We start from the raw sequence: 20,503 nt of genomic DNA, 5'->3' as shown, positions 1-20,503 counted from the left end.
ATGAGAATTGCACTGACTGCAAGCCTGTGAGAGGATTGTATTACCTCCATTTTGCCTCCATCTCTAATTCATTCAAAACTATACATCAACAAAGGAACATAAATAGGGTATCCTGACCACAAGGCAAATCTCACATACAGGACCCATAATCCCAACACCAGCAATTAGTTAAAGAGAGAATGGCTACATTGAAAGAAACCTATCTCTTCAGGTGCAATTGTTTGGGGGGTACTCTTAAGATGTGCAATGCTAGAGCCTCCAGACCTGGACTGCAAAAATAAAAATAAAAATCACTAGATGACAGAAAGAGTGACCATGCAGCTGTGTAAGGATTGGTCCAGTCAGTAACACCAAGACTTTTTGCACTGCTCATCCCAATTACCACCCTAAGCAAATGTCATGATACTCCATTGATTCTGCAGCAGGCCACAATCATATTTTTAAAAAGCTGGAGCTCTTGTGCCTGCAATCTCTGACTTGATTGTATTTATGCTGCAGGGTGAAGAATCAATGAGACAGATCATTGATTTCTGTCCCCTCCAGTCCAAACTGTATATACAACGTGACTTCATTGTACTCAGCATTATCTTTAACAGCTCTGTGTTTGCCTCCCTTTTCCTAATTCCTAGCCCAGCTTCATCAAACTATTCACCCCTCAGAAAAACTGGGATAATTTTTTCATTAATTCTATTGCTGAATTTGTCTCCTAAAGGATGAAGGAATCATTTACTACTTTTAATTATAAAAGATTCCCAAGGGACTTGGCTTGCTTTTAAACTTTAAAAGAAGTAAAAGCTTTGCTTCATTTGTCGACTTTGCAGCTTCCCACTAGCTATAGTTCAAAGAGTCCTGTTTGAGGATGTGGCATGGCTTTTTATCTTTTTCAAGCCATTCAGGAAAGCTTTAGAGATGGCCTTCTCTAAGCTCCTGTATCTAAATGTGCTGAGGCCTTGACCATGCTGGATGGAGATTTGGTTGTAGTCACAAACATTTAGAGGGTATGAGAAATAGTAGTTTGTTGCTTTAGTGAAATATGAATAAAGGATAGTTAAGCACTTTTGCTTAAGGAAGACAGGGGACAAAGGTGTAGTATATTTGTGTCCAAAGTAGGAATGGTGCTTTGAAGCCAGTATCCATGGATGTGCTCACTATACCAAGGCACTAACAAGTGCAGCAAGTGCATCCTCAAGAAATCCAAGGCACATTTCCCTGTTTCAGCCTGAGTATTGCACACTTCTAGCAAAACAGCTAAGAGAACTTGGAGAAAGAGGTATGAGCAAAGAAGAAGTATGAGCAAAGGGGAGAGGTACAGCTACAGTTGCAACAAAAAAGAAGGGAAAGGAAAGGAAAGCAGTGTTGTGAATGAGTTGTGAAAAAAAAGACACAGTAGTGGTCCTTGTGAAAAAGTACACTTTCATTTTGTAATGAAAAGAATAGATAGAATTATAGAACCAAGTTCTATAATTCTAATCAGAAACCATGTATCCTTCTTATCTGCTCATATAACGTTATTGCTAAGCAAGTCTTACTTGTTCATAAACCATTCTCATTGAGTAAATGAAACAAAACATGCCCATTCCCCATACCTAAAATACTATATTCCTATGAAAATAACTTACAAATCAGAAGATAATGTCAGAAGAAGACATATCATTCTTGAATAGCTAGTTGTTAAACTCTATCTATCTTGTATGCTTCTTCTGGTCAATTTTGTCACTGACCAAATAAATCCAGTTTGGCCAAAGAGGACACTAGGTTGCAAAAGACTGGTGTAAAGGCTTCTTGCATGGCTTTCAAAAATTAAAGAAGATTCAGACTGGTGTATAAAGTTAAGCAGAGTAAGAAGCAGCATTCACTGCAATATCCGATAATTAGTTCTTCTCCAAATTCAAATGGGATAGAAGTGAGTATTTTGCCTTCACCCATACTGTACAACTCATAGACAAAAATAAATTTATGAGTCCATCCTAACATTCTACCAACCATATAAAAATACGGCTTCCATTCTGCAGAGATTTGTCTATCAAACCATTTAAATTTGCACCAAGCTCAGAAGTGAGAATCTATCAACATTTTTCCCACTGCTGCCGGCTCCTTTAAAAAAAAATAAAGAAAAAAAGTTGCTGTTTTCATTAAAGAAGCAAGAATTGCTGAAACAAAGAGATTTCAGCCTTTTGGTTCTTCCTTCTGTTTCATTTACGTAAGGTTTTCAAGTGCACATTTCATTTCAGTCCAGTTTTAATTAAAGTTCTTTGGAGGATTAGCAAAGATTTGAAAGAGAGCCCAGATGAATCACAGCAGAAGCTCAAGCTGCAAACAGCCACTCAGCAAATAAGATATGGAACTTGCTGGCAGGATTTTCTGGAGTCAAACAAGAAATAATGAGCTTTATTTTAGAGTCTTAGATTTTGTCTTGTATTGGATATGTTTTTCAACCTGATTCTTTTAAATTTCTTAATACTTTACATCAATGGTTGTTCAACGTGGTCATTCCCCCCCCCAAGAATTGCAAATAATGTTAATAACACAGCAGACATATCATTGGATTAGAGAACTATAAGCTTATTTCAATACATCTCACTATGAGATTTTACATAATATGTTTGTTATGCTGAAATTATTTCATATGTTATAAGATAATAAGGTAAGACAAAGTGTGGCTTCATGCTAAATAATTCAAATGGCAACTCCATATTAATATCATAATCATGTATTGGTGGTTAATAGCTACTAATTCACAATTAGTACCATTTACTGATAACCCTCAAGTTACCCTTAACAATGAAATTGGACCTAGATATTTTACTGCTGATCCACTTGGAGGAAGAATAGGAGTCATGTATTTCTGATCCATAAACTCAGTAAGTTTAAGGAGATGGTAGAATGACCCATATCCTTAATTGCCTTGCCCATCACAACATACATACATACATTACATATATGCATACATATATTTGTTTGTTTATGAAAATTTATATGGCTGCCCAATCACTCTCAGTGATTCCAGGATCAACGAGTTGATCATCCTGAGCTCTACAACTCTGCCAACATTGGCATAAGTGTAGTCTGGGCAGAGTACAGATGGTGTAGATGGGAATTTGCAAGTTCCTTACCCATCTTCTGCCTGTGATCAGTTTGGCTTAGGAAAAGAGGTAATAGGCTGTGCCTGTGTTACGTCGAGTTCGCGGATCAATGAGACGCAGGCGTAGGTGTGTGTATAATCTTTATTGGTGGTAGCGTGGTCTGAACTGCCGGACAACGGTTACCTGGGCATGCTTTATACCTGCCCAGGTGAATGCCTGACCAATAGGTTTGAACTCTGGTTTCCTGCCAGCCAGGCGACCAATCCCTTTAAATCCGGCTTTCCCGCCGAACGTAGTTCCTGATGCGGCTGCTACACGTGTATGCCAACCCAGCATACACTACAGCCTGCCACCAGCCTAGATTGGGAAACCTTGTCCCATCCCAATGCCAAGGCAATGTTCCATCATAAGTGGTCCAACAACATCCTTTTTTGTCTTTCTCCTGCACTCATATTTCATATAGATCTGGTATTTATGTTCCAGCCAAGACTGATTGCTTGATAAGTTACCTCACCTGCAGTTTTTCATGGTTCTGGCAGAAGCTCTTCTAGGTGGCTCCTCTTTGAGAAATCAAGATTCATCTCAAAGCAACTGGTTCTAATTTTACCATTTTTAGAGGGGGGAAAAAGTCATGGTGCATCATAAAGTTATTCAAGGACAGTTCTAACACCATCGTGCAGCAAAAACCACAAAAAGTCTTCTGGCACCTGAAGAGAATGCAAAAAAAAAAATACTGAGATATAAACTTTTATGATTTAGACAGATAGTATATGAAGTTTATGCCACAATAACATCATTACTTTATGAAGCATTTCAAGAATATTTATTTTGTGTCTGAATGGTATTCTCTGAATGTGATCTTTTGCCATTCTAATTGTTTGTTCCAGACTATTTTTATTATTTTTCTTTTTAAAAAAATAGCATTAGATTTTATTTTTTATTTTTTAAATGTAGCATTATTCTGTTATTCTGTTAAGGTAGATTTCCTTTCAATACTAAATAGTGTTGTTATGCATCTTTTGACCTAAAAAGTGGAAATCAACGTATAGAGTTACACATATCTGAAAATACATATGTTCTAAACAACTTCTTCATCTATAACAGAGTTTTTCAACTTTGGCAAATTTGAAGATGTGTGGATATCTTCCAGAATTCCCTAGCCAGTAGCCCCCATTCTCTTTGCTTTCTATGTATCATCTCTCAGCGATGCAGTTTATCCCTTGGCCTGTGTAACCCAGTCTCTGATAGGGTGTCTTCTTAGGTAGCAATAGGTATATTTTCACCACTTTGAAATGAACTATGCCAGTCTTGTTCTATTTAGGAGCCTTTCTATTCCTTCTGATGAACGATGCTCTGGATATCAGTCTCCCACTCCTGCCTTCATGATACTACTGGATTCACAATAGCGGATGGCAAACAACAGCAGCAAATATATGAGAGCAATCATAGCTGATTTATCTCCACCTGCATGGAGATAATGTCTTTTATTTGTTTATTTGAAAACACTCTTAGCCACTCTTTGTTTACAGCTCTCAGAAGAGCTTACAACTAAAAATAATAAATTTCCGTCAACTGACATCTTGCATAAAAACAACCACAGAGCAAAAAAAAAGCCTAGTCAAATAAAAGTGTTGAAGGGAAAATAAAATTGAACAGTATCAGGGAAGGAAGGAAATGTTGTATATTCTTTGCGGTAATCACAGATGCACAGAAGAGGTGGAGTGATCAGACAGCCTGAATTTCCATAACTGCAGATGTGTCTTTACTTTATCCCCCATAGTAGAACATCTGAAAATCTTGCAAATCCTTTTTATAGGCATGACTGCTAAACTAGGTCCCAGTTAAGAACAGTTGCAATTTGATCTACTGGAATTCCATGGAATTTCTTATCATTATGTCTCAAATTTCTGGAGGTTTCACTGTTGCAAGTGCTAAATAGCTTCAGAATAGGCAGAGATAAGAAATCTAAATAAATATCCTAGAAATATATAAACACTACAAAGTCTGCATCCAGATCTAAACTCTCCCACAGTGTGGAGGAATGTATATCCTAGTTTTGTTTAACCACCATAAACAATTGAATAGTAGAAATGCAATCTCACAATTATTTTTCTCTCCAGAGCATGGAATAGGCATAATTTCAGTAGCAGATACAAGAAGTGGTATACAAATAATTGTATTGGTACCAACAAGGTTTATTTGCAAAATGTGCATGTTTGCCAGTTGTCTGTTGTTAGTTCTTACAAGGGCTGTGATAATTGTTCAGTGCACATGGTTTTAAGTTAATCACAGTATTAAAATAACTGAACCTGTTTGCCCACCTCCTCATGTTGCCAGTTAAGCTAGCCTAGGTGCCCAGCTTTCAAATTTTTAAAAAGCAAGTAACTGCCTCTTTTATACTGATAATAAGGATATGTCAAAAAGACAGATTGTTGTAGACTCGAGGTTTTAAGGCATCATGCTAGAAAACCAGAGACTCTGATTTCTGATCCCACCTTGGGCACAAAGCCAGCTAGGTGAATTCGGGCTAGTCACCCTTTCTCAGCCCTAGGAAGGGCAAGCCACTTCTAAAAAAAGAAATTTGCCAAAAAAAAAGTTGCAGACAGTCATCAGGAGTTAAAAACTGATCAGAAGGTGCCAAAACCAAACTAGAAACTAAAATATATCAGTCCATTGCTCCTTTGGCAAAGTAGTTAACACCACAGATACAGTGTAATGCTTCTAGTCAGGGCACAAAGCAATGCAATTTGCCTTACCTTATTTTTTCAGAGTATGTGACATATGTGTGCAAATACCTTGTTTAGTTATTGGAACTGGAATGGAAGGGCTCAAACAATAACACAGCTGGTTTGATTTTAAAAAATGAAGTGGGGAGGGAGAAAATTTATTGCAATTTCATATGGGCTTTTATGAAAAGGAACCAACCTTATTGAATGTTTGCACAGCCCTAACAGAGAGCAGTCTGACCAATAATTATGTGAAGAAGAAGTCTGCCTGCTTCCTCATGACAGAATTTTAACCAATGAAATTGCAGCTGACTAGCAAATGGGAAGGAGTGAAATCCACAGAGGTGGACAAAGTGACCTTATGTCAGCATAAAAGCTTTTCTGATTTGCCATGAACACAATAATTTGATTTCTTTTCATTGCAAAGCTGTTCCTGCTCTTGGAAAGGAACTGAGAAACATGTAATATTTCTGTAGTTGTAATTGGGTAGTGTTTATTCAACCCAAAGCAACAGGTAGAAACACTGTTAATAAGGCATAGTCCTTTTAACTCTGGTTTATATATACCCACTTCTCATTAGTGACTACCTTAGTTAGCAACCATTTGCAGATACAACAGCAATAAATGGTAATAAAAAAATCATTTTCTGACCAATATGCATTGACCAAATTTTGCATGCATGATGATGCTTGCTGGAGCGAGAGTAAGTCATTTATCTGAACAAAAGATGGTAGCAACCAGTAATCTTTTCATCATCTCTCTCCCTCTCTCTTTTTCTCTCTTGTTCACATAGTGACCATATGAGTTAATGACCTGTTTGCTGGAGCAAAATTGGAAGAAGGCATTTGCTATAAACAGTGAATCTTCTTGGCAAAACTCTTATTAGTCTATTTCCTGGTATGTCTTTTGTGATTGTATGAACAAACTATTGGAAGTTATTATAAAATTGATTTTCTCTATACTTGGAATATAAATTTAGATCACTGTGTTATGATTGGCTTTCCTTGGACCCAATTTGAGATTGTTCTATCATCTGAACATTGGTTTTGACATCCTTTTGTTAATAATGGTAGCTGTTCCTCAGATGGTGAAATGACCCATTTGAGTCCATTTTGGTTTCCTGATTCCCAGAATATCAATACTTAATTTTAGCATTTTTGCTCTGAACAACATCAAGTATATTGATATGTCATGATGACATTAGGAACTGTTTGACAGTGAGTAGTACAGAATGGTGGTCAGTCTAAATACAATCCACTGGAGCAATAAATTGGAACCCATTCCAGTATTCTGTTGATAACCAAATGGATCTTGCTAACCAGGATATTATCAACATATTAATGGCAGCTAAACTCCTCAAGTCAGAAAGTATTCAGAAGGCTACCAGAGAAGGGCAGATGGTAAAAAAATGAGTAACCCCAGGGCTTATAAAATGCCTTGATTAAAGCCCAAAGAATGTTCAGTTGTTGATATGCATAGAAAGAAAGGTAATCTTTGATGATGGAAAGTTTAATATATAATTGGTACTTGAAATGTTAGAACCATGATTTCTAGTTGGACTGGGCATCTGCCTAGAGTTCTCAGGTAAAGGTCTTTGTATTCAAAAATGTAAAAAACAATCTTTTTTGGTCATGCAAGCTAATATGTGTGTCCATGTGTGTGAACGTGCGTGTGTGTTCATACTTATACACTTTAATCAACACATTTAGATTTTTAATTGTTCTTTCTGTAGATCACCAAATCCAGAATGAATGCACTATAAAAAGAATTGTCTCTTAAATGAGTGCAAATATAACAATATGCTTTTGTGATAATGCTGTAGCTTAGCTACATATTGGAGGACTGCACCCACCCACCCACCCAAAAGAAGAAGAATCCTAGCTCTTTCCAGAAGCATTATGTGCACACTTTAAGGTCAAGAATGAGAAACTTCAATTTTTGGGAAGGAAGTATAATTCTTCCAACTCTTTCTTCCTAAAAAAGAAAGCAGCTGGGAAAGGGAGTCCTTCCCACATTGTCATTTCTGCACATAATCACCTCACATTTATTTTAAAATTAAGAACCAACAATATGAATTTATAATTAATGCACCATATAGCCCTTTCATTATTTTATAGAGTTCTTGATCCCCTGAAATTATGTTTGACTTCACATAATTGCAGCCTTCAGATTTTTCTAGCCTAGGAAAATCATGGGATGGAAGGAACAGATGTTATGCATGTACCCTATGTTCTCTTTATGGTTACTTAGTTGAAACGTCTGAAGCATGACACCACATCGTATCTGCTATGGGCCCCCTGAATAAATAAGGAGAGGTGCTTTTTAGGTATAAAGCAAAAGAAATGATCCCAAGTTAGACAAAAATTATGAAACACAAGAATGTGAGCATCTGAAGATTGTTGCCAAAAATGAATGGTGCCTATGTGACCAGGAAAAAATTCAACTGCAGAAGGCTTAGTCTACCAGGATCTATCACAGTGTTCCTCACCAGAGAGAAACAGGAGGAAAAATATGAAATGTCCAGATATTGTTGGAAAACGAGGAGTGAGAGCACAGGGCTGATTGCTTGGATGGCTCCTTAATAAAGCTTTTGCAAAATTAATGCATTTTTTAAGTTATTGGTATGCCATAATTGACTAAGGTGAGTGTTTGTTGGCAAGATGGATACCTATATTTTACAGTTGGAGTAACTTTCAGAGTATGTTCCTCGTTGCAGTTTTCCTTAAACACATTCTTCCTTGAACAACTTATTCTGGCATCAAGCAGCACTGAATATTTCCTTATTCATCTGGCTGATCTCAATTCCCTTTACTTAGAGGATATTTAAATAGATTCCCCCCCCTTTTTAGTTGATTTCAGATCTAGAAATGAACTAAAGGGAATTATTCAAAGCTTCTTACATACATTCTGAGAATTTGAAAACCAAAGAAGTAGGCAATTGCTCATGTGCACTTTTGTGTAAACTTCTATCACCTAAAGGTAAAGGTAAAGGTTTACCCTGTCCAATCTTATCTGACTCTAGGGGACTCCTCTCCCTTCCTTAGCCAAGGGTGGCAGCATTGTCCAAAGATGCTTCCATGGTCATGTGGCTAGCATGACTATATGCCGTGGTTCATGGAATCCTGTTACCTTCCTACTGAAGTGGTACCTATTTATCTACTTGCATTTGCATGCTTTTGAAATGCTAAGAGGGCAGGAGCTAAAGCAAGTAATGGGAGCTCACCCCATTGTGCAGGGCTTGGGTCTCGAACCTGGGCTGTCAGCTTCGCTCAGTGTTTTTAGCCTCTGAGCCATCGCGCCCCCTTCTATCACATAGTTCCTCATAATTTAAAGTCAGGATTGCTTAGATTAAGATGGAACATTCTGTTTATATCTATACTATGCAGCGCTAAACAAAAAGCAAACTTGCATGAAAGTTTTGGATTCCAAAGAGAAATAAAACAGACCCAGGCTGGATTTGATTGTAACAACAGCTTTGAATGCTCAGAGACAGCTTGGACATTTTTATCTGAAAAAATGCTGTTATGCCAAAGGAACCAGGAACACATGCGTTGCATATTTTCTCCCCAGAACTCTTTAAACATTTTAGTATGCTACGTGATTTTACAATCACTTTCTGCTGATTTTTTTTTAAAAAGTGACCTTGTTGATTCTCTTCAATCTCTTGGCTGATTTTGATTATATTGATTGTGGTATACTTCTGACTATCTCTATGGAAAGTCTATGCTCATTAGGTATTGATAATGCTAGTATCGCCCTTAAGCAATGCAGTACATTTGGGAAATAAATCTCCAAACAAACTTACAATGTAAAATGTTTCATCTCAGTGTTTTCATTTTCTTCAAAAGGGCTTTGTTTCAGTCTCCTATTTATTATCCATTCCAAATTTCAAATTTCATAAGGCCTTTACTTTAACCGGCTAAGATGTTTTGCCCTTAGCAGTTCTCTTTTGATGTTTTAAAGATACTTCTATGCACCTTTGGTTATGTTGATGTGGTGGTGGCTCAATAGAAATTCCAAGCCATATGTGCCCTATATAAGAGGCTCTAGAAAGGGTACAGAGAAGAGCAACAAAGATGATTGGGGGACTGGAGGCTAAAACATATAGGGAACGGTTGCTGGAATTGGGTATGTGTAGTTTAATGAAGAGAGGGGTGAGGGGTGACATGATAGCAGTGTTCCAATATCTCAGGGGCTGCCACAAAGAAGAGGGAGTCAAGCTATTCTCCAAAGCACCTGAAAGCAGGACAAGAAACAACGGATGGAAACTAGTCAAGGAGAGAAGCAACCTAGAACTAAGGAGAAACTTCCTGACAGTTAGAACAATTAACCAGTGGAACAACCTGCCTCCAGAAGTGGTGAATGCTCCAACACTGGAGGTTTTTAAGAAGAGACTGGCCAGCCATTTGTCTGAAATGGTATAGGGTTTCCTGCCTGAGCAGGGGGTTGGACTAGATGACCTCCAAGGTCCCTTCCAACTTTATATTATTATTATTATTATTATTATTATTATTATTATTATTATTATTATTATTATTATTATTATTATTATTAGAATTTTACACAGACCCTTGTAATATTTGGTATTGAAGAAGTATCCAGGCATTTCTATTTAACATTACTTCTTTTGGACAAGGGCTTGAAAATGTCCTCTCAAATCAACTAGTTTTGTGCTCCTGTCTATACAACGCAACACATCGATACTTAGGTTTGGAATTTACCTTATTCGTATTTTATTTTGATTTGTTGTCATTCCCTTGCTCAGATACTTTGACAACTAAATGAGAAGATAGGATTGGTTGGAAAAGATCCTGACATTGGGAAAGACTGAAGGCAAAAGGAGAAGGGGACGGCAGAGGAGGAGATGGTTATAAAATGTTGTCAATGCAGGGGGCATGATTTGGGGCAGACTCAGGGTGACAGTAGAGGACAGGGGGGCAGGACTGGCATAGAATGGTCCATGGGGTTGTGATGAATCAGACACAACTTAGCAACTGAATAACAACAAAGAGTTCCCTTGTTCTTAATTATTTTTAAAGTTTCACACTGACAGTTGGGAGATTGGGAGTTCTAATCCTGCAATAGTGGCAAATATCTGTAGCTCAGGTGTAGGATGAGGGTGAAGGTTCAATTCTCTGAGCTTGTGGGTTGGTTTCTGAATGTTTCGTTAACCAGGCTAGGTAACATCTTCAGCGGAGTTTAGGGTTCCCTAAACTCTGCTGAAGATGTTACCCAGCCTGGTAATAAAATGTTATTTCTAGTTCTGCTTTAGGTATGAAGCCAACTTTGGGCCAGCCGCTTTCTCTCAGCCCTAGGAAGAAGGCAAGAGCAAGCTACTTCTGAAAATGTTGTCAAGAAAACTGCAGGGACTTGTCCAGTCAATTACCTAAAGTCAAGACTGACTTGAAGGCACTTTATTTTTTTTCTTTTAATGGTACTCACTGCTTCATGAAGTCAGCTGAGAGTGGAGTTATGTTTCAGAAGCATGCTCATTTTTGATTCTCTATAGCAGACATGTCAAACTCGCGATGTCACGTGACATTGTGCGACGTATCGAAACTTTTTCCCCATTGCTGGCAATGGGGTGGGCACGGTTTCCTCATGACGCATCCAGGCCACAGGTCAGCAGTTTGACACCCCTGCTCTATATTATCTGGGTTGGGAGAGTATGAACAGGCCTTGTCTGGGGTTATGGATGTGATAACGTATTGGATGAAGGTCAATAATTTAAAGTTGAACCTAACAAAACAAAGTCATATGGATAATGAGTTGTCTTATCCAGGAATTAGAAAAGCCTTTTGCTTTGGCTGGGATTAAATTCATCCTGAAAGATCGATGTGTAACCTGAGGGTATTCCTACACACATAAAAGTGTTCCTGACACAAATGGCATTTTCCAACTGGTTCATTAATTTAGTCATTCCAGGTAGAACACTATGGCAACAGTGATCCATATGCTAGTAACCTCATGACTGACACTTTAAGCAGATATTTATTAGATTGCTTGTTTAAAGGGAAAGTACAGCAAGATTTAAAATAAAACAACCTGAAGCATTGATAAAGAGTCCTGAAATTTTCAGATGGCATCAGAATTGCTGCTGGTGAAGCGTAGTTATAATATCTGGAGTTCTATGTATTTATTAAAACCTATAAAATCAGCACCTGTTAAATACCATAGTATTTGTGCAACAGGCAAAATAGCACATCTTGGCTGTGCAAAAAAACCCAAAAACCATATTTGTGATTTATTGAACAGCTTTTCCCAGAAATGATTTGGAATTCATTGCATACAAGTGTGTTTCTTATAATTTGCAGTGCATCAATTTAGTAATTAAAATATTAGGCTCTTTCACCACTTAAAATGCATTCTTCTCTGAAAAGTGTTATCATTTAGGGTTGGGCGATATGTTCTAATGCAAAAAAAAATGTAGAAATGATGTTGTGACAACATAACATTAGCACACAAGATGAGGAAAAGATTTTAAGAAAATTTAGAGCGAGCTACATTTGGTAGCTTCCCAAATTTCAAAACTGTGTGCAGCAATTTTGACAGATTCTTATATGAGAGCCAGAAACTGAAGAATGGTATGTTCGTCACAAATTTAGCATGCATAATTTTGGGGATGGTGGCATAGAAATACATTGCTGGTTGTTCAGACAACATGACATTTGGCTTAAAATTATAGGAATCTTTAACAGAAAATGGCCAATGTAAATACATTATGTGTTGCGGTGCTGTGTTGCTAGGTTTTCCAGCTCATCCCATTTGTCTTAAATAAAGTTCCTCTAGTCCCCATTTTAAGATTCTCTGGCAGATTTCTGGCTCCTGTTTAACTTTTGGCATTTCTCAGTATATCTCTTTCCTGAAAAACCACCCTTGCCTTCCCCATAATTCATGAAGGATTGGAAAATTCTCAGAATAACCATTCCACCATGAACAGAAATGATACATTACAGGTAGTCCTCAACTTACAATCAAAACTGAGCCTAAAATATATGTCGGTAAGTGAGACATCCGATAAGTGAATTTTGTTCCAATTTATGTGCTACAGCTCTTAAGTGAATCGCTGCAGTTGTTAAGCCAGTTATTAAATGAATCTGATTTCCCCATTGATGTTGCTTCTCAGAAGAGTGCAAAAGATGATTACATGACCCTAAGACACTGCAAAATATGAGTCAGTTGCCAGGTGTCTAAATTTTAATCATGTAACCGTGGAGATGCTGCAATGGTTGTAAGTGGGAACAATGTTCATAAAAGTCACTTTTTTCAGTGCCATTGTTACTTTGAGCGGTTACTAAAGGAACTGTTGTAAGTCAAGGACTACCTACAGTATATTGCTACCAGCCTTACAGCAGTCCATTTTGACAGAAGAAAGACATTCCCGGATACCAATTGATTTTTTTTTATTATTGTAAATTCAGCTTAAAGTTATTGATTACTTCTTTAGGTTCTACTTGTGATCCTGGGCTGATGAAAATAAGTGGGTTTAGGGATTAAGTGTAAAAACAATGACTGTTGATCTGTGGAATGACCGTGTTACAAAACTCTGTGAATGGTTACCATGTTGGTGCCCTGCCTATAAACCCATAAAGATACTCAAGCCATGTTATCTAAACAACCCGGACGATTCCATGGCAATCTTTGAAAAAGCGACACTTGTCAGTAGCATTATCTTTTTCTAGAACAGCACCTCAGCCATGTCAAAATCTAAAGAACAACACTGTTTGTGTGTGTGTGTGTGTGTGTGTGTTTTCTTCTTCTCCTTTTTGTTTTAATCCAACCTTGGCAGGCAGGCACATTGAGGTCAGGTGATTCATAAAGGCAGCCGAAATCCAGTCATGAGGCACATTTTTCTGTGGCTCAGCTTCCCAGCATTTGCCACACTTCCTGAGCAAGGCAGAATCATCAGTTATTCATCACAGCTAGGAATTACTCCGTGTCAGCCTTTGCAGCAGAGCATTTTACTTATTTGGACGTCAAATTTCAGCCAGCCCTAACCCTGCGGAGAAGAAATTTGCCTGCTTTTTGCATATGACCCATTTCTGAAGGCGGCTGTCTAGAATAGAAGGAAGGAAATCGTTTGGAGCCCTGAGGGTATATCATATGCAGAACCGAGCAATTCAAGGGCATACCTTCCACTCTGTGGGCAATCTTTTATTTAGAAACACACACAAACACACAAACCTCACGTCATTTGTAGAACTTCCAAAGAGAGGGGGGAGAGAGAGAGAGAGAGAGAGAGAGAGAGATATGAAAAGAGAAAGAGGCACATTCATGGACAGTGAGCACTTCTGCATCAGTGTTATTGATCCCCAGTGGGATCTTCTCCTGACCTGATTGATTTCATGATGTTTGTTTTGGAGAACTGAGCTGATTTATTTCTGTCTCTGCTCCAGTTTATTTGACAGTACAGCAAAGCTAGAAGTGGGCGGTGGGGGAGGGGGGGTTGCTGTGACTCTGCAGAACTCATTTTCCCATTGACAAGAATGTTTCCTTGGTACTTCCTTCTTTCCAGCTCTCAGCTCAAGCCCTCCCTTACTCATTCCCCACACCCATCCCACTCAAGGTCAATAGCTTTTCTAGGAAACTTCCTGCTTTTCCTACGTACTAGTAGGAACTGAATCTCCTCTCTCCTTCAGTGTAGATGCTCTTGGAACATGCAACCCTGATCACCGCTATTGGGAAAAGTATTCCATTGGAAAACATCTATAGGGAGGCCTTGACCTACGACCACAATCGAGCCCAAAATTTATGTTGCTAAGTGTGTTAAGCGAGTTTTGCTCCATTTTACGACCTCTCTTTTCAGAGTGGTTAAGTGAATCAGTGCAGTTGTTAAGTTAGCAACACAGTTGTTGAGTGAATCTGGCTTCTCCATTGACTTTCCTTGACAAAGGGTCGCAAAAGGTGATCACCTGACCTCGGACTACTGCAAAAGTCATAAACGTGGACCAGTTGCCAAGCATCCGGATTTTGATCATGTGACCACGGGGGATGCGGCAACCATTGTAAGTGTGAAAAATGGTCATCAGTCACTTTTTTTCAGTGCCGTTGTAACTTTGAATGGTCACTAAATGAACTGTTGTAAGTCGAGGACTACCTGTATCATGATATCTCTCATAACTCACAGTAATTAGCAGAGAAGTGGCATCAAGGTGGCTGAGAAGACTTTGGAAAGTCTCAAAGCTTTTGTTTATTTTTTATCTTGGTCTTCGCTCTTACAACTTCCCATTATAGGAACTTCTCTGTTGTTTTTTTAATTCAGAGAAATGCACAAAATATATTTCAAGATAAACAAGGATGACAGGATTCTAGTGAGGCGACAGAACTGTTGTCCATTGTAACTAGAGTAAAACATTGATTTCATTATGCTCTTTGCACTTTGTTGTTGGTTAGCTGGAGGAAAAGAAAATAAACAATGATTGGGTCATGGTGTTCTCTCCACGGTCTCTATATTTTAAAGCTGACAGAAGTAAATATGATTATGGGTTTGTTTCAGATTGCTTTGTGAAATATTGCAAATTAGAGTGGTGATGAGGTGGAACTACATAGCCCTTCCTGAACACACACAGTATCTCTGTTAGACACACATACAGTATAAGTACCCCATATCCATCACCCATTCACCTATATGCAGTGGTGGGATTCAGCTGGTTCGGACCACTTCGGCAGAACCGGTGGCTAATTTTTTGTTGCCCAGGCCCAGCATGGACTTCCAGAAGTGATATCCACACAGAAAACCGGTTGTTCACATATCTGAATCCTACCACTGCCTATATGCATACATAAACCTGCTGATTCATACTCATATTGTTTCTTTCTATCTCATATCACTACTGTTCCATTAGTTTTCCTTCTTCCTGGAAGAAGGTTGTTGATGAACAAAAGCCTTGAGAAGTCATGATGACCTGGGTTTTTTTATCTTTAGCATCAGATCTGGGGTTGCCGTGAGATCGCATGAAATTACAACAAAACCTCCTCTAATCTAGCCAGAATGGTCAGTAATGAATTATGGGATGAACTATACCCAGAAATATCTAGAAAGCTGTACGTTGACCATTTACACTCTAAATAAAGGCTCATATACCAGTAACTCATCATGACTGGCTAACCATGACCTATTTTCTATTATTGTTCTTATTGTCAAAGTAAGCAACTCTAAAGTTTATTTTGGAGTCGGTCTGGTAGAATGTAGTAGTCTAGATTCCCAAGGAAGGGCTGCATTCCAGAGGGCCAAGAGACAGTGAAGTTTAGATTGTTTGATTGGGAGAAAGAGTATGAAGGCAGCTCCTCCCTAGCTATTCCCAGAGTAAATCTTTCATAATTTGAATTTGAATTTTATTGAATTTATATACTGCCCTTTCCCGTAGGACTCAAGGCAGTTTACAGGGCATATAAAACGTCAATACAAAAATTAAGAACAATTAAAAAGATTAAACTAAATCCCTGAAAAATATAAAACATATAAAACCCCAGTTAAAACCCCAATTAAAACTCAGCCTGGGCCGGAAAGCTCGAAGAGCCAGGTCACTGAGAAGGCCCTCCCCCTGGGTGTTATCCGCCGGCATTCTTTTACCGGCGGCACCCTCCCTGTGGGAGCGCACAAGACGAAGGGAACTTGATGCCGGCAACAGGTGTTCCCTCAGATATCCTGGACCCAAGCCATTTAGGGCTTTATAGGTCATCACCAGCACCAGCATAATACAAGTAGTTGCTTTAGTTTGGCAAGATGAGAAACTGCTTGGAAGTAACTTTATGTGTCTTTTTCTTGGTCCTTGGGGACCTGGCAGTTGGCATCTTGATTCTAATGTTTCATCTTCACTTTGTATAATTTCAAGGAAAGTTAATGAAATTACAAGTAATCTATATACTGCTAAAACTGGTGTGGTCATGATCTCTAAGTGGGCGAAACAATGCATCATACGGGAGCAGTTCTTGAACAAAGATACTTCAAATGGGCTAACTTAACAGAATGTGTTCAGAATCCAAGACCCATGACTCCCAAGGGAAGGAAATGTAAGAAGGCTGTGGCTGTTTCAGTGCTACTGGCTGCTGCTATGCTAGTGGCTTGCTGCTGTGGCCCTCTAATCTTCATTGCCAATGTTCTGTGACAATTTCCAAGCAAGTTTCACAATCCCTCACTCCCTTCCTTACTCGGCAGCATTTGTTTACTTGCCTTCTGGGAAGGGAAAGGAAGGGAAGAGATATTTGCAATGCTGCTTACCAGACTTCCATAGGGAAACTACATGGAGAAGCCAGCAGGAAGACAAAAGTTGCTCTTGCTGCTAGTACCTTTTTGTCCACCCTTGAGGTGACTCACAAGACATGGGCTATCCAGTTTGATAATAAAATCAGCGGTAAAATACAGAAAGAGCAACCAGTATATCAATTTAATTTGAAAATATTTCAGCAGGCAATGTGTAAGAGGTCAGGAGGGCCTTGCTTACCCTAAGAAAAAATAAAAAGCCCTTTAGGAAGAAAGCACCACAATTTGTGTGTCATTCCTTAGAAGGCCTATCTCTGGTTGACACCTAGATAAACTCAGAAAACAGGGTGTAAAACAATTTCCCTGTGAGAAGGCATCCTTAGAAGGAACATGCCTGACTGTCTAGTAATCAATTTCTAGACTTATAACATGTATTTGTAACTGAAAAGCCATGTTCCCAATCTAATCTTGATCCATTCACAGGACACTGGGAGAGCTACTAATGTTTTCTCCTTGTAATGATATTAGCTTGGTTTTATTTTCATGGGTAGAACCAGAAAGTCTTCACTAACACTATTATCTTCCTTCTTTTCTTAATCTCTGTTGATTTTTCCTTTTTCTTCCAATTTTAGGCAAGTAGATTTGATAACTGGAAAAAAAAAGAAAAGAAAAAATAAATCTGCTGTAGAAAGGTCACTTTATTAAATAGGGAGATGCCCTCATTTCCTGACAAGATTTAAGAAATTAATATTGGATTTAACCCAAAGTTCTGATCTGCCAGATTCAAAGTATATTGTTATGTACTGGGCTTTTGGTACCACACCACGTGTGTTGCTGGAGAGCTAACGGCTCTCCAGCAACCCAGACAGGCCGTCTCTGGTCCTTCAATTGGTCAGCCTCAGGCAGCAAGCACGGGTTCAATCCTATTGGCTGCAACCTTAGGGCTTGGCTATATATTGTGGCTGGGAGCGGCCCAAGCTCAAGTACAGTTCCAGCAAGAATAAAAGAATGAGTTTCTCTGTACTCAGCCGTGTGTCTTCATTCCTGCTCACCAGAGCCTACGACTTAACACATATGATATGTCCTTTGTGCCAGATCGATTTGATTCTGCTTGGATTTGTTTTTCATTCTGTTTCTTCTTCCTCCAGTTTTCACCTTTGCTTACCCACTTAGAGAGCAGGTATTATTTAAACCTAGCTTACTAACTCTTTAGTTGACCTAATTTTCACACACCATTTTGGGGAAAACAACCACATTCTTCCATGCCGTAAGAGCAGTGGTTCTTAACAAGGCCGATATGCATACACATAGTCTAACTTGTTATATTCTACAACATAGCCAATGGGTGGGAGTCGAACACCCAATGAATCTACTTTCGTAGGTAATTATCACAACTGAAGTGTAAAGAATTTCACAAGGTTTGGGGAGTTAATGAAAAATAATCTATCAGTCATAGCAGATTGCAATGAAATATGAGTCAGTCTTCCTCCTTTTTTTTAAAGAAAAAAACCGTCTTGGTATCAGCATTCCAGAGTGGAGCAATGGCTTTGTATTGTAAATGTACCCTTTGAAGTTGGTCAAAGTTTCAACTTTAATTGGAAGTGTTAGTTATGCCTTTTTGTTTAAATATTCTGACAATGCTTGCAGAGGCTGACAAAATAATAAAGCAGCTGAAAAGAAAACGACTGTGTCAGAGAAAAAAAAACGTTCAGTTTCTGCATCCGGCAGAAATGAAGCAGAATAACTTAGCACGTTTGTGTTTTTTTAGTTTTCATTCAATCCTCTTGCAACTTTAACACTGGAATTATAATTATACCGATATGCATATTGGGCAATCACATACAAAATTTTAATTGAAAAGGTTTTGAATGGAACCTGTGAGTCGGAATATTATAAAACATATGGTAATTGTTTCCTTGAGTAGCTGGACTAGTTGCATCAAGTTTAAATTTGATACAGTGAGTTCACGTTGATACGTTAGCAATTGAGACTGCGAGTGCTTAAACTTTTGATAAGATATTAAAGCTAGATAGTAATTTCTGGTCAGCCAAGCCAAAGCTAAAACAAGAGAAATAAAAACCACACTAACATTTCCTAGAATTAGAACAACTTGGTTTGTTGCCACAGAGACAGCAGTAAAGTTATTGCTTTCCAATAGGAGAACAGGTTTCAGCAGCCGTGTAAATTTAGCAAATAACAACTTTTTCTCTCCACAGAATGCTGTCTGCAGGCCAAGTGAGTGTTGTTCTAAGGCAGGCAGGAGCAATTCTTCAGTGTAGGCTAAGCTGCATGTCTCCCATGATGCTTCCAGCAGTTTTTTAACCCAGCTTCAGAAATTCAACTCTGGCTTGCAGTGGATTGGCAGTCAGGCCAGGCTGGCGCTGAGTACAGATTATAACCACCACAAGACTTCTGAAACCTCCTTTGCGAAAAAAAAGCATTCAGTCTTTTATAATAAGTATGTGAATAAGAGAATTAAACAATTAAGGCAGTGGTGGGATTCAAATATGTGAACAACTGGTTCTCTGTGTGGCTGCCACTTCCGGAAGTCCATTCTGGGCCCGAGCAGCAAAAACTTAGCTGTCGGTTCTGCCGAAGTGGTGCGAACCAGCTGAATCCCACCACTGTTAACACCACAGATACAGTGCAATGCTTCTAGTCAGGACACAAGGCCATGCAATTTGCCTTATCAAGATATTTCATATTTTTTCAGAGTTAGCTACAGGTTCTGCCAAACTGGTGCGAACTGGCTGAATCCCACCACTGAACTAAGGTAAGGTTTGAGGTTTGTCGCAGGAGTAAATGAATGGGATGGCAGAAAGTTAAATCTAAACATTTGGTATACTTCATTGTTCAGGAAAGACTTTGCACAGAAGGGAAGGGTGTTTAAAGGAATAAAGAGAATCCTAGTGGGAGGTTTTTTTCAGTGGTTTAGCATTTGCTCTGTACATTGAAAATGATTTCTTCCAAATGGGTAAAGCTAGACTATATTTAACTTTAGAGTGGTTTGTTTTTACCTTTAGCTATTTCAAGCAATAGCATTAGCAATAGCACATAGACTTATATATTGCTTCACAGTGCTTTACAGCCCTCTCTAAGTGGTTTACAGAGTTGGCATATTGCAGTGGCCTGGAGCCACGTGATCCCCTTTTGTGGCTTCTGACAAGCAAAGTCAATGGGCCAACCAGATTCATTTAACAACGGTGTTACTAATTTAACAGCTGCAGTGATTCACTTAAGAAACGTGGCAAGAAAAGCCATAAAATGGGCAAAACTCACTTCACAAATTTTTCATGTACCAACATAAATTTTGGGCTCAGTTGTGGTCCCAAGTTGAGAACTACCTGTATGTTTGGTGACATTTGATCATTGCTAGCATTGTTGGCTCTCAGTGGGAGAAAGCAGGTAAAATGATAGCCTTTGGTTGATGAGTGTTTGTTGGAGAAATCAAGCTCCCTCTGTCTTTCAACAGCACCCATGGACAGCAGTGG

The sequence above is a fragment of the Vipera ursinii genome (genome assembly GCF_947247035.1).
Source record: "Vipera ursinii genome assembly, chromosome: 3".
Taxonomy (NCBI): domain Eukaryota; kingdom Metazoa; phylum Chordata; class Lepidosauria; order Squamata; family Viperidae; genus Vipera; species Vipera ursinii.
This window is presented reverse-complemented; position numbering follows the sequence as displayed.